A 13,329-nucleotide genomic window follows, 5' to 3' on the forward strand; every position below is an offset into this window, starting at 1 on the left:
GGTGTCTTTAGTTCTAAAATGAGTCTCTTGTAGGCAGCATATAGATGGGTCTTGTTTTTTTTTTTTAATTTTTAATTCTACCAGAATGTTTAATCAATGACACATATGGTGTCCATACATCTTATTTTGGGCTTTTAAAAAAAACTGCCTGAATAAAGCATCCCATAGAATTTTTACCCCCCTTGATCATATATATTTTTTTAATTGAAATTGTTATTTTGAGATAATTTTAGATTCACACAGAATTATAAGAAGTAATACAGAGATATACCTTATACTTTTTTTTTTTTTTTAGTTTTTTGATGTAGTGTTCCATGATTCATTGTTGGTGTATAACACCCAGTTCTCCATGCAACACATGCCCTCCTGAATACCCAGCACCGGGCTAACCCATCCCCTCACCCCCCTCCCTGGTCTTGCTTTTTTTTTTATCCATTCTGACACCGTATGTCTTTTGATTGGAGCATTTAGTCCATTTACATTCAAAGTAATTATTGATAGATATGTATTTATTGCCATTTTATTACTTGTTTTGTGGTTGATTCTGGAGATTTTCTCTGATCTTTTCTTGTCATTTTTGGGCTCTCCTTTGTACTCAAAGAGTCCTCTTCAATATTTCTTGCAGGGCTGGTTTAGTGGTCACAAACCCCTTTAGTTTTTTTCTGTCTGGGAAACTCTCTATCTCTCCTTTTTATTCTGAATGATAGCTTTGCTGGATAGAGTATTCTTGGTTGCAGGTTTTTCCCATTCAGCACTTTGAGTATATCATGTCCCTCTCTTCTGGCTTGCCAAGTTTCTGTTGAGAAATCTCCAGCTAGCCTTATGGGTCTTCTCTTGTAAATTAAGGACTCCTTCTGTCTTGCTGCTTTAAAGATTGTTTCTTTATCACTATATTTTGCAAATTTAATTATAATATGTCTTGGCGTTGGCCTGCTTTTTTTGTTTTTTAAAAAAGATTTTATTTATTGGTTTGAGAGAGAGAGAGAGAGACCATGCACAAGTGGGGGTGGGGAGGGGTCAGTGGGAGAGGGAAAGCAGACTCACAGGGCTCAATCCCAGGACCCTGAGATCATGACCTGAGCCAAAGGCAGATGCTTGCTTAATCAACTAAATCACCCAGGCACCCCCCTTTTTTTGATTTTGATGGGATTTCTCTGTGCCCCTGGATCTGGATGTCTGTTTCCTTCCCCAGATTAGGAAAGTTTTCAGCTATTATTTTCTCCAATAAGTTTTCTGCCCCCTTTTCTCTCTCTTTTTCTTTTGCGACTCCTATAATATGAATGTTATTATGTTTGATGGAGTCACTGAGTTCCCTAAGTCTATTCTCGTGTTGCACAATTCTTTTTCTCTTTTGTTTAGCTCCATTACTTTCCACTGTTTTGCTTCTAGGTCACTAATTCATTCCTCTGCCTCCTCCAGCCTGCTGTTCATTGCATCAAGCCTGTTTCCAATCTTGTTTATTGCACTCTTCATCTCTGATTGATTCTTTCTTAACTCTTTTATCTCTGTGGTAAGGGTCTTACTGATGTCTTCTATTTTTTTTCTCAAGCCCAGTGAATATACTTAGGATTGTTGCTTTAAATTGTCCATCATGGGGCGCCTGGGTGGCTCAGATGGTTAAGCGTCTGCCTTTGGCTCAGGTCATGATCCCAGGGTCCTGGGATCGAGTCCCACATCGGGCTCCTTGCTCAGCAGGGAGTCTGCTTCTCCCTCTCTCTCTGCCTCTCCCCCTGCTTGTTCTCTCTCTGTCTCTCTCGCAAATGAATAAATAAAATCTTTAAAAAAATAAATTAAAAAAATAAAAAATAAATAAATTCTCCATCAGGCATGTTACTTATATCTGTTTCACTTAGTTCTCTGGCTGTGGCCTTATCTTGTTTTCATTTGGGATAAATTCCTCTGTCTTGGCATTTTGTCTAAGTTTCTGCCTTCTGTGTGTTTTAAAAGCCAGTATGTTTCCTGCTCCTGGAAGTAATGGCTATATGAAGAAGAGGTCATGTAGTGTCCAGGGCTTGATCCTTCAGGGAATGTCTCTGATGTGCACTGCATGTGCCCTGCTATTGTGTTTCAGTTGCTCTATTCTGCAGGCTAGTCATCTGCAGAGGCTCTCCTTGCCTGCTGTGTCAAATGTTTGGTCCTTGGCCTGAATGTGGCAAATTTTAACTAGGTGTGCTCTGATCTGCTTGTGAAATGAGACCTGATATCACTTCCACCAGGACTGAGACCCTGCAGAACTCTCAGGTCAGGAGATGTGGTGTGAGTAGGAGTTTGTGCTGGTCTTCTCAGTGAGGGGCTTGCTGAGCTGGGACTGAGGCAAGCTTGACTGAGAAGGGCAGCCTAGCTGGAGAGCAGGTGTGTGGGGCTTGGTGTCAGCAAGTTAGGCAGCTAGTGTCAGTGCTGCACTGCCTCCTGCTGGTGGCTCTGTGTCTATCCTGAGGGGCGGGGAAGGGAAATTGCCCCAGCCAGCTCCTTTGTTCCCTGAGAGGAGTCTTCATGAGCACTGCCTCTCAGGGACATGCTCTGAGAAGAGCAAATAATCTTCCCACTGTGTGCCTCAGGTGCTCTTCAGACTGCTATTTCCATGCCATCTGCTCCCCCCACCCCCAGGTTGTTTGCCTGCCTTCTCTCCAGGAGCAGGGCAGTGTCCTCCAGGTTCTGTCTCAGCCAAGCCTACTGACCTTTCAAAATCCAGGCTTTAAGCCCTCCTGGTTGCAAGAACTCACGGAATTCAGCTCCTCTCATTTTCCAAGCCCAGCACTTTGGGGAATCATTCTCCTTGTACATTCCCCTGTGTGCCTCTCTCTCTCTCTCTTGCCCTTCTCTATGACCATGGCTTCTTCCCCTCCATAGCACCCGTGATCCATTTCTCCCCTAAGCCATGTCTCTGCCTCTTCTCTCCCTTTAGTTGTGGAGTTTGTTCTGTCAGGCTTCAGGTTGATTTCTGGGGTAATAGGATGATTTGATAGTTATCTAGTTGTGTTCATGGGATGAGACAAGCCTAGAGTCCTCCTACTCTGCCATCATCTTCCCTTTCTTCCATTGGACTTTTTTAGATTTCACATATAAATGATATCATACAGTAATTGTCTTTCTCTGTCTATCTTATCTCACTTAGTATAATGTGCTCAAGTGCATTCATGTTGTTACAAATAGCAGGATATTCTCCTTTCTCATAAGTAAATAATATTCCATTGTATATGTAACACATCTTCTTTATTCATTCACCCATTGATGGGCACTTGGGTTGTTTCCATATCTTGGCTATTGTGAATAATACTGTGATAAACATGGGAATGCAGATATCTCTGTGAGCTCCTGTTTTCATTTCCTTTGGATATCTACCCAGAAGTGGAATTGTTGAATGATATGGTCTATTTTTAATTTTTGAGGATCCTTCACAGGGGATAGACTAATTCACATACCAACAGTATATAAGGGTTCCTTTTTTTTTTTAACCACACCAAGAAATTTAATTTAAAGTGGTTTTGAGATAATGTGCTATTAGACACTAAGCAGAGGTAAACACCAATCCTCTCTGGAGGAAAACATCTTCAAATTAGATCTCAAATAATTTCCCAAACAAAATTCTAAGGAACATGAGCTGCTATCAAAAATCATAAAACATGAAGACTTAATAGACAAGAGTCAACAGAGACAAAAAAGCAGAATCAGATCTTTAAAGAATCCAGATTGGGGTTATGAGATATATAATATAAAGTAAGTATTTAGTTTGTTTCAATAAAAATGGTATCAAAAAGTATGAGTAAGAAACAAGACTATTAAAAATAATCAGGCAGATTTATGGATCACTGTATTATATACCTGAAACTAATATAACACTGTATGTTAACTATACTGGAATTTAAAATTAAATTAAACTTAATTAAATTTAATTTAGTTTAAAAAATATAATCACATAGGGGCACCTGGATGGCTCAGTCGGTTAAGTGTCTGCCTTTGGCTTAGGTCATGATCCCAGGGTCCTGGGGTTGAGCCCTGCATTGGGCACCCTGCTCAGCTGGGAGCCTACTTCTCCCTTTCCCTCTGCCTGCTGTCCCCCTACCCCCCACTTGTGCTCTCTCCCCCTCTCTTTGTCAAATAAATAAATAAAATCTTTTAAAAAAATGTAATCAGGTAGATTTGAAAAAGAATCAACTCAAAATTCTAATTATGAAAATATAATAACATGAAGTAGAAACACAAGGAATGGAATAAATGAATCAGACACAATTGAATAGTGAATTAATGAATAGGAATATAGATCTGAATAAATTAAAGAGAATACAGCACAGAGAGCCAGAGAAAGAGAAAATATGAAACAGAGGTTAAGAGACATAGAGAACAAGGGGAGAGATCTCTAACTAAAGCTACCAAAGGAGAGAAGAGATAGAATGGGGAAAAGGCAATGTTTGAATCCTCAGATTCAGGAAACCTAACAAGTCCCAAAGAGAATAAATACAAAATTCCATAGAACATGAAAACTAAAGAGCTCTTAAAAATAGCCATAGATAAAGACTGATTGTCTTCAAAGGAACAAGAATTAGCCTGGCAGCTCATTTCTTGAAAGAAACAATGAAATTCAGAGGCCAGTGGAATAATGTCTGCAAAGTACAGAGGTAAAATTAATGTCAAGCTGGAATTGATGAGTTGTACATTTTTGCATGAGTGAAAACAGAGAGTTTACAATCAGCAGATTTTCAGTGAAGGAATTTATAGAGAATTAACTTCAGGAGAAAAACGATGATCTTAGAAGGGAGGCCAGAGATGCAAGAAATGTCAGGGAAAAGACCCTTAATAATTATAAGCATGTGGATTTATCTAAATAAATCTTGAAAAGATTAACTGCATAAAACAAAATAACTACTCGATTGTGTGTCAATGATAAAACAAGATAGAGCTAAAATGCTGTACAAAAATAGCATTCCCTTCAGAAGCAGTAGGTGAGAATCCATTTTGTTGTCTTTTCCAGCTTCTGGAAGCTGCCTGCATGCCCCAATTTGTCTTCCTTCCATCTTCAAAGCCAGCAATGGCCTGTTGAGTCTTTGTCACGTTGTGTTACCTGACACAGATTCTTTTGCCTCCCTCTTCCACATTTGTGATTATATTAGGCCCTTGGATAATCTAGGATAATTTCCCTATTTAAAAAAAATTTTTTTTAAAGATTTATTTATTTATTTTAGAGAGAGGAGGGGGGGACAGAGGGAGAAGGGAAGAGAATCCTTAAGCAGACTCCCCATGTGGAGTCCGACATGGGGCTGGACCCCAGGACCCTGAGATCATGACCTGAGCTGAAATCAAGAGTGGGACACTTAACCAACTGAGCCACCCAGGCGCCCTGATAATTTCCCTATTTTAAGATAAGTGCACCAGCTTACCTTCATTCCATCTTCTGCATTAATTTCTCTTTGGCAAGTAATGTAACATATTCACAGGTTCTGGGAATTAGGATGTGGCCATTATTCTATTAAAACTGAATAATCAAAAAATGAAAAATGAGCAGGCACTAGTAAGTAATGTTAGGACTGGAAAAGGACAAAGTAGAAATTTAAAATGTAATAAGAGATTATTATGAATAACTTTAAGTCAATAAATTTAAAACATTAAGGACATATTTATAGAAAAATATAACTTACCCAAACCTACTTAGGAAGAAATGGAAAACTGAAGAGTTGCATAACAATTAAAGAAATTGAGCCAATAGTTTAATATTCCCTGAAAGAAACACTAAGTTTCAATAATTTTACATGCATGTTCTGCCAAACTTTCAAGAAAGAGATTAAATAGATAAATGCAATTTTATAATAAACCTTTTCAGAAGATAGAAACAGGGGAATATTGAGACAGCTGGGTGGCTCATTCGGTTAAGCGTCTGCCTTTGGCTCAGGTCATGATCCCAGGGTCCTGGGAGACTGCTTCTCTCTTTCTTCCCAGCTCATGCTCTCTGTTGCTATCTCTGTTGCTATCTTCGTCTCTCTCTTTTCAAATAAATAAATAAAATCCTTAAAAAAAAAAAAAAGAAATGGGAATACTTTCCAATTTATTTTTTAAGGCTAGTTTATCTTGGTACCCAAATCTAACAAAGATGGAACAAAAAAGAAAAACTTACAGGCCAATCTCATTTATAAACAGATAAAAAAAATTTGGGCGGCACCTGGGTGGCTCAGTTAGTTAAGTGTCCAACTCTTGATTTCAGCTCAGTGCTTGATCTCAGGGTCGTGAATCCAAGCCCTTAGCAAAGTAGGAATAGAAGAGAACTTCCTTAAAGTGACACAAGTCCTCCAAAAATGATTATATGAAATATTATTCTCAGTGATGAGACACTATAAGTATTCTTAAGATTGAGAGCAAGCAAGGATGAGCTCTCTCAACATGTTTATTCATTGTGGTCCTGGGGGTCCTGGCAGTGCAATAAGAAAAGTAAAAGAAATGGGACACCTGGGTGGCTCAGTCAGTTAGGTGTCTGACTCTTGGTTCTGGCTTAGGTCATGATCTCAGGGTTGTGAGATCAAACCCCACTTCAGGCTCTGCACTCAGTGGGAAGTCTGTTCACGATTCTTTCCCCTCCCACTCCCTCCCCCTCTGTTTCTCCCTCTGCTTGCACACATGTATGCTCTTCCTCTCTCTCAAATAAATAAAATCTTAAAAAAAAGTACAAGAAATTACTGTATAAGGATTGGAAATCAAGAAATAAAGTTGTTATTATTTACAGTTGCTATGCATATCTACATAGAAAGCCTGAAAGATTTATAAGAAATAAAAGTTAATAAGGAAGTTTATAAAGTGACAAAGAATAAAATTGATATTCAGAAGTTAATTGTATTTCCATATATCACTAACAAACTGAAAACATATTCCTTAAAAGGTCCTGTTGGTACTAGCAACAAAAAGTAAGGTACCTAGGAGGAAATCTAACAAAAGATACATGAGACCATCATGGAGAGAATTTGGAAATTTCACTGAAAGATTTCAAAGAAGGCCCATATAGATAGAGAAAGAAAGGAAGAAAAAAGAAGGAGGAGGAACTCAGTATTTTATCTTTCTTCTCCAGGGGATTTCAAGATTCAAGTCAGAGTCATAACTAGGTTCTTCACTGAACTTAACAAGCTGATTCTAAAATTTACTGGAAAGAGTAAAGGGCCAAGAATAGCTAAGACACTCCTAAAGGAGATGAACAAGTGAGGGGACTTTTCCTATCAGATATAAAGACTTTTACAAAGCAAAAGCAATTAAGTCAGTATAATATCTTTGCCAAGATAGAAAAATGGACTGATAGAACAAAATTGAAATCCCAGAAACACACTCATATATCTATGGATACTTGATATATGGCAGAAGCATCTTTCTAAGTAGTGAGGAAAACATAAACTACCCAATAAATGCTAGTGCAATTGATTATCACGTGTGGAAAAATTAATGTGGCTGCCTACCCCACACTGTACCCAATTCTGGATAGATGAAGAACATACATGGGGGCTTCTGGGTGGCCCAGTCAGTTAGTTAAGCATCTGACTCTTGATTTTGGCTCAGGTCATGATCTCAGGGTCATGAGATGGAGACCTGTATCGGGCTCTGGGCTGGGTGTGGAGCCTGCTTAAGATTCTCTCTCTCCGATGGACTCTGAAGGGCAGGCAGGGTTCTAGAGGGGAGGGGGGTGGGAGGACGGGTTGGCCTGGTGGTGGGTATTGAGGAGGGCACGTTCTGCATGGAGCACTGGGTGTTATGCACAGGCAATGAATCATGGAACACTTCATTTAAAACTAATGTTGTAATGTATGGGGATTAACATAAGAATAAAAAAAAAAAAAAGATTCTCTCTCTCCCTCTGCCCCTCACCACTCACGTTCTCTCTCTCTCTTAAAAAAAAAAAAAAAAAAGAACATAAATGTAAAAGGCAAAACTTTAAAACTTTTAGAAGATCTTTTTAACTTTAAGGGAGACAGATTTCTTAAATGAGGCACAAAGCACAAATTGTAAAGAAATGATTGATAGCTTTGCTGCATTCAAATTAAGAGCTTCTTTTAACTAAGAGATCATAAAGAAAATGAATGATAAGGTATAATCTATGAGAAGATATCTTAATGAAATAATTAAAGAATTTCTCGGGACACCTGGGTGACTCGGTTAAGTGCCTGACTCTCAGTTTGGGCTCAGGTCATGATCTGTGTCGTGAGCTTGATCAAGCCCTGTGTCAGCTTCTGTGCTCAGCCCTGGAGTCTGGTTGAGATTCTCTGCTTTTCCATTTCCCTCTGCCCCTCCCCATTCCTGTACACACAGGCGTGCTCTCTCTCTCTAATAAATAAATAAAATGTTTTTTAAAAAATTAAGAAAATAAAGAACTTCTTAAAATTTTAAACAGAAAAATTAAAGAACTCCTAAACAGTAGTAAGAAAAAGACAAACAGGGGCGCCTGGGTGGCTCAGTTGGTTAAGCGGCAGGTCATGATCTCAGGACCCTGGGATCGAGCTCCGCATCTGATCTCTGCTCAGCGGGGAGTCTGCTTCTCCGTCTCCCTCTGTGCTGCCTCTCCCTCTCTCACTATCAAATAAAATCTTTAAAAAAAAATGAAAGAAAAAGACAACCTAATAGAAAAAATGGAAAAGTAGAAAAAAAAAAAAGAAAATACATTTTTAAACCGTGATAAGATTCTATTTAACACTCACTGAATTGGCAAAACTTGAAAAGCCTTGGCCAAGATGTATGTCATTGGGAACTTTTATACATCACATGTAAGAGTATTAATTGGTACAATCACTTCATATAATGATTTGACATTTTCTTGAAAAATCAAAGATGGGGGCGCCTGGGTGGCTCAGTCGTTAAACATCTGCCTTCGGCTCAGGTCATGATCCCAGGGTCCTGGGATCGAGCCCTGCATTGGGCTCCCTGCTCCGCGGGAAGCCTGCTTCTCCCTCTCCCGCTCCCCCTGCTTGTGTTCCTGCTCTCGCTCTCTCTGTCAAATAAATAAATAAAATCTTTAAAAAAAATCAAAGATGCACATACTGAATACCCAGCAATTTTACTCAGTATGTATACTAGAGAAATTTCTGTATTTTTGTACTAGCAGATACGTTTATGAATATTCATAGTAGCATTTATCAAAAATACAATTTATTGAGATAAAATTTACATATAATAAAATACTCTCATTTTAAGTATATAGTTCAAAGTTTGACAAATGTTTACACAAATGTAACTAAATAACTACAATCAAGATATAAAATTTTCCAACACCCCCAAAGGTCCCTCTTTCTCTTCTGTATAAGGACCCTTCTCCCACTATCAATATACTTTTCTGGGGCACCTGGGTGGCTCAGTCGTTAAGCGTCTGCCTTCGGCTCAGGTCATGATCCCAGGGTCCTGGGATCGAGCCCCACATCAGGCTCCCTACTCTGCAGGAAGCCTGCTTCTCCCTCTCCCACTCCCCCTGCTTGTGTTCCCCCTCTCGCTGTGTCTCTCTCTGTCAAATAAATAAAATCTTTAAAAATATATATATACTTTTCTATTTTCTAGGATTTCATATAAATGGAATAATGAACTATGTAATCATTTGTATCTGGCTTCTTTCCCTTGACATAATGCACTTGAGGTTCATTTTGTACATGTTGTTTGGATCAGTATTTTCTTGCTTTTTGTAGCTGAGTAGTATTCTGTTATATAGATATGTCAGGAATTGCTTTAATATTCACTAGTTTTGGGCTTTTGGATTGTTTCCAGTTCTTGGCTATTACAAATAAAAAAGCTGCCATGAAAATACATGTACAGGTATTTCGATTTTTCTTGTGTAAATTCCTAGGAGTAGAATTATTGGGTTATGGGTGCCTGGGTGGCTCAGTTTGTTAAGCGACTGCCTTCGGCTCAGGTCATGATCCTGGAGTCCCGGGATCGAGTCCCGCATCGAGCCCGCTTCTCCCTCTGACCCTCCCCCCTCTCATGTGCTCTCTGTCTCTCTCATTCTCTCTATGTCAAATAAATAAATAAAATCTTAAAAAAAAAAAAGAATTATTGGGTTATATACTAAGTGTATATTTAACACATAAGAAATATAAATCTGTTTCCCAAAGTGGTTGCACTATTTTACGTTCCCACCAGCAATGTATGAGGGCTATGGTTCATAGCAGCATTATTCATAACAGCAAAAATAGAAACAACCCAAATGTTTACTGTCAGAAGAATGAATAAATTGTGGTTTATTCATTCAAAAGAATACCACAGACAATTAAATTAACCATAGCTATATGCAGCAACATGACTAAAACATATTAAAAAAGGCTAGTCATAGATGAATACATAAAGTATATTACCTGTATATATATACATGTCTAAAGTATGCTAAATGAAACAATGTTATTTAGAAATATATACATTTTGGAAAGACTTTAAGATAAAGCAAAGGAGTGATAAACACAAAATTCATGATGGTGGTTAACCTCTGGGAAAGGGTATGTAGGGATGGGAAGGGATAAGGTGCTTGCAGATATTGGTAATATTGGTAATATTGATATCATTAATTTGCACAATAGATACATGGTGTTTATCTTTATTATTCTTTAACTGGCACCAACATTTTACATATGCTTATATATGATAAAGTTTTATAACAGAAGTTAAAAAAGAAAATAAAGATAGTTGATGTTTCTTTAGTCTTACTCTCTGGTTTTCTTAAAAAAAAAAAAAAGATTGACTTGAGCATTTGTCCTATACTGTAATATATTTTCCTAATTCTATTTAGTATTCTATATACTTATGTTGAGAGATTGCAGTTATAGTACAGGAATAATTCTGGAATGCATTTCTATCTGTGGGAGTAAGAATTTAGATGTCTGACTCTCAACAATATTAATAGCAGTAATTAAATTCACATATCCTTGTTTATGGAGATGAGAATATAGCTCACCTGATAACAAAAATGATTGAATAGAATTCATTATTTCTTAAAATTATACCAGGGAAGGATATATCTTCTATTTATTTCCTTTCCAATTGAATTATTTAAAACTAAGGTTTAAAAACCATCATAAAATGACCCAACAGTCAAATATAAAGGATATATCATTAATTCTAGAAAGCCTAGATGGTCACTTATTGGATAAGAGGACTGTAATATAGACAGTAAAAATTTCCCTCTATTTCCCGATCTTGGTTGTATCATAGGATTACAGGTTCAAGAAATGGAAAATTTTGTAAGATCAAAAATGCCAGTGAGTAAAATGGAAACATGGCAAGAAATGTTTTTGTGTGTTTTGGTAGTATAAAAAAACCATAGGTTATAGAGTTCCATCAGATGGTAAATTTCTATGTCCTTCCTGAGACTTTATTACCAAAGACAGTTGTTTTAAAAATTAGTTATAATTTGATCATAACTTCATCTATAAATATATTAAGACATAAAATTGTGGGTTTGAGTAAAATACCATCTTCTCCCCAAAAAAACCTTTATAGCAACTCAAGTATGAAATGTGTTTATCGCTGGAAATCACATGTGAATTATTACAGAAACAACTTCAAATGTAGAGGGCTGGTAATAAGCCTCTAATTTTATTAAATAAAAATATAATCATCAGCAATGAGACACTTATGGAATTACTATTAAAGTACAAATTCCACACATAAAAAATTCTTTAATATCAATCAATTGCCTGGTTTTCTCTTAAGATTGAACTAAGTTCTATGACTAAGAGTAATCGTAAGAACTCAAGTGATTCTTTCATTGTGCTCCACATTATTTAGAAAAATTACAAAACTTATTTTGCCCTATATGATTACACAAGAAATGGTAAAGAAAGCCACATAAAGGTACAATTGAGCATGTAAGTTATTTTCTCATACTAGCAAATGATTGTCAGACTAGGGACACCTGAGAGAAAGGTTACCTATTCCTTAAATGATATTACTGCTAAATAGGGATTCTTGATTTTTATAGAGTGAGCTTTAATTACTTGTATGAATTGAACCACAGATAATCCTACCCTAAATGAAGGGTATGGGATTTGAATTATTAATTTTCACTTGGGAATGTCAGTTCAAATATTTTTAAAAAGATTTATTTATTTATTTGACAGAGAGCATGAGCATGAGTGGGGGGAGGGGCAGAAGGAGGGAATCTTCAAGCAGACTCTGCACTGAGTGTGGAACCCAACGCAGGGCTCGATCCCCCCACCTGAGCAGAAACCACGAGTCAGTCACTTAACTGACTGAGCCACCCAGGCATCCCTACAGGTTTGAATTTTAAATAATATACATTTGTACACATTTCAAAAGTGTTCTCATATGTACTATACCACTTGATGTTACTATAACCGTATGAGGTTAGCAGGATCTAGAGTTACTATTTCTATTTTGCTGATGAGAAAACAAGACTTACAGAGATAAAGTAAATTGTCCAAGTATCTTGCCTGATGACAGATATAGCACTAGAGTCCTTATCTTTTATTTTGAATGTAGTGTTCTTATCTTTTATTTTGAATGTAGTTTTTTATTTTGTAGTTTTATTTTGTAGTTCCTTATCTTTTATTTTGAATGTAGTGTTCTTATCTTTTATTTTGAATGTAGTGTCCTTCCTTTTGTATCATCATTTCTATACCTGATGTTTGTCTTCAGACAAAAGTAAAAATTATGATGTCATCCAGTTAAATTTCATCTTTGGATGAAAGGTAGATTGAATGATGGCTACCAAAGATATCCTGTGCTAAAGCCTGGAACTTGTACATGTTACCTTACAAGGAAAAAAGGTCTCTACAGGTGTGGTTAACTTCAGGATCTTGAGATGGGGAAATACTTCTGCATTACCCAGGTGGAACCTAAATCCAATCACAAGTGTCCTATATAAGATGGTTATAAGAGAGAGGCAGAGAGAGATGACACAGACAGAAGAGTAGAAGACAGAGACACAGAGGAGAAGGCAATGTAACCAGAAAGTCAGAGATTGGAGTGATGTGGCCACAAGCCAAGGAATACCAACAGCCAGCAAAAGTTGGAAGAGGGGCAAGGAACAGAGTCTTCTCGAGCCTTCCAAGGGATGGTGGTCATGCAAACATCTAGATTTCAGACCAGCTAAATTAGTGTTGAACTTTGGCCTCTAGAGCTTTCTCAGGAGAGAATGGTTAAAATGTTAGGGTTTCCAAGAACATCTTTAGTTCTCTTCTCCGAAAATTAATAGGGAATGTTTATAAATCTTTAAAAGAAATATTTAAATGAAGTAGATGTTGTTAATTCATATAAAAACAATCTTGTCACTGACAAACTGAAATGTACTGTATCCACCTAAGAAAAACTGAGAGCTTATTGTGTATTTATTGGAATGACAAAACCTCAGAATATAATAGTAAATAA

The 13,329-nt window shown here is 37.2% G+C and overlaps 1 protein-coding gene across 1 annotated transcript in view; it reads left to right on the forward strand.

Annotated features, from left to right (window-relative positions):
* Positions 1–13,329, forward strand: part of TMEM156 (transmembrane protein 156) — a 48,083-nt gene that overhangs the window by 11,257 nt on the left and 23,497 nt on the right. The window lies entirely within an intron of this gene.

The sequence above is a fragment of the Mirounga leonina genome, unplaced genomic scaffold, assembly GCF_011800145.1.
Source record: "Mirounga leonina isolate KUSES-001 unplaced genomic scaffold, KU_Mleo_1.0 Mir_129, whole genome shotgun sequence".
In the NCBI taxonomy this organism is placed as follows: domain Eukaryota; kingdom Metazoa; phylum Chordata; class Mammalia; order Carnivora; family Phocidae; genus Mirounga; species Mirounga leonina.